Raw genomic sequence first — 2,500 nt, forward strand, 5'->3', positions numbered from 1 at the left:
CAGGGCCAAACCGACTACCCCAAGAGCACTCATCCATAAACCAGTTACTGGTACAAATAACATAAAGAAATGTAACCAACGTTTATTGGAAAAAGCAACCCCAAAGATTTGGGACCAAAAGCGATTAGCAGTAACCATTGAATAAGTTTCTTCAGCTTGGGTTGGGTTAAAAGCACGGAATGTATTTGCGCCATCACCATCTTCAAATAAAGTATTTTCTACGGTTGCACCATGAATAGCGCATAGTAGTGCAGCGCCCAATACACCAGCAACTCCCATCATATGAAATGGGTTTAATGTCCAATTATGAAATCCTTGGAAAAAGAGGATGAATCGAAATATAGCTGCTACACCAAAACTTGGAGCAAAGAACCAACCAGACTGACCCAGTGGATAAATAAGGAATACAGAAACAAAAACAGCAATTGGACCTGAGAATGCGATTGCATTATAAGGTCGCAATTGAACAGATCGAGCAAGTTCAAATTGACGTAACATGAAACCTATTAATCCGAAAGCACCGTGGAGAGCAACAAAAGTCCACAGACCGCCTAACTGACACCAACGGGTAAAATCTCCCTGTGCTTCAGGACCCCACAGTAACAACAAAGAGTGTGCTAAACTATTAGCGGGAGTGGAAACTGCAGCGGTTAAGAAGTTGCAGCCTTCTAAATAAGAACTTGCCAAGCCGTGAGTATACCATGAAGTTACAAAGGTCGTACCTGTAAACCAACCCCCCAAGGCGAAATAGGCGCAAGGAAAGAGTAATAGACCGGACCAACCCACAAAAACGAAACGGTCCCTCCGCAACCAGTCATCCATAATATCAAATAAATCATTTTCATCTTTGGTAAATTTACCAAGAGCTATAGTCATAGCGATCCTCCTATTCAACTACTTCAACCATTTCCCAACACCTCATAGAGCATTTTCAGAGATGGGACGGACCTTGATCATTTATCTCTATTCATTTCTCTCTCTATATATATATAGAATATATAAGTATACTTTCCCTTGTTTTCTAATCGGTTTCGAATAAAAAATCATTTATGGGTCTATTGATATCTAGGGCAAATCCATGAACTCGATGTGGTTATTCCTTATCTATTCTTAAAAATCTTCCAAGTCATCAATCATAAAATCTGCTATGACTCCAAAATCCGATAGAAATTTTTTTTTCAGAACTGTTCAAGAAACAAATGATCCCCTGTTTCACTTCTTATACCTAGCGGATCTTCAGACATATTTCTCTCCTTTCATCAAAGAAACTTATTCTTGAAGTTTGGTTGTGAATTGACTTCTATTTTGTCTAGGAAACTACTGTAGGATCATAGGTTTTCTAAATTTCTATTTCATTTACAGTTTTTTCTTTAGTATTTCATTTTTTTTTATAAATACTATAATAAAAAGAAAAAACTGTAAATGAAAGTTTTTGTCTCATATATATGAATTGCTGGAAAAATATCGTACACATCGATATGAAAAGAAACTATTTGATATGTGAAGACATAATTTAATGTATTTTTCTATTATTTCTATAAGATTCTATCTAATCTTATAGAAATAATAGAAATTTATGGAAAAAAATATGTTTCATTTTAATTTTAAAAAAACTTGTTTGGTGGAACTTGAAATTCGTATTAAGGCCCTTCTGAGTAAAGAAAAGGCATAACCTTTTTTCTTAGTTCAGAAACAAGAAGATTTCATTGGAAATATTCAGAGATTCTTAGGGAGTCTAAACGAAAAAAGTCTTAAAAAGAAAAAAAATTGTTCGAATTGAATCTTTATCAAATTTGAATATCAGAATAGTAGATATAAATATAATTCAACGGGTTAGGTCCACTTACTTTTTTTTATTTTTCCATTATTGAATTTTACACTTTTTCTTTTTTATTACAAATAGAAACTTTTTCAAAATATCAAGAATCTTTTTATTCTTCCTTCAAATAGAAAGACTATTGCTTTTGAAAAAAAAAGTAAAAAGCCCCTTATCGGATTTGAACCGATGACTTACGCCTTACCATGGCGTTACTCTACCACTGAGTTAAAAGGGCCCTTTTTCTTTCTTTCAATTTCTAAATAAGGAACTAGCATGACTAGTACATATATTTGTTACTGTGTATACTTATTCTATAAATTTATATAAATTATTTCTATAAATTTATATAAATTATATAAATTAAATGATATAAATGGGATTAGAATACATGTACATCAATATCTATTATTTGTATAATGACTCATCAAAGAACAAAAAATTGGATTTACCTAGTGAATAGAATATAGTTAAAAAAAAGAATTGATTAAGATTGGATTTGATCCATATCAAATATATTATTTCAAAATGGATTCTTGAAGTCATTCTAATCATAACACTAAATTCTTTTTATTGATACATAAATGTACTCACAAAATAAAATATTTCATCGAAACATTGATAAAATCGAATCATTGATAAAATGGATTCAATATGTTCTGTCCCTAAACCAAATTTTTATTT

The 2,500-nt window shown here is 31.8% G+C and overlaps 1 non-coding gene across 1 annotated transcript; it reads right to left on the reverse strand.

The window, feature by feature from the left end:
• Nucleotides 1–1,982: 1,982 nt before the first annotated feature.
• On the reverse strand, nucleotides 1,983–2,054 carry TRNAT-GGU (transfer RNA threonine (anticodon GGU)). Its single transcript has one exon. It is a non-coding gene; the product is annotated as a tRNA-Thr (tRNA).
• Between the last annotated feature and the right edge of the window lie 446 nt (nucleotides 2,055–2,500).

This window comes from Vigna unguiculata, unplaced genomic scaffold (assembly GCF_037176805.1).
Source record: "Vigna unguiculata cultivar grain cowpea cultivar isolate G323 ecotype 2 unplaced genomic scaffold, ASM3717680v1 ptg000486l, whole genome shotgun sequence".
NCBI lineage: Eukaryota > Viridiplantae > Streptophyta > Magnoliopsida > Fabales > Fabaceae > Vigna > Vigna unguiculata.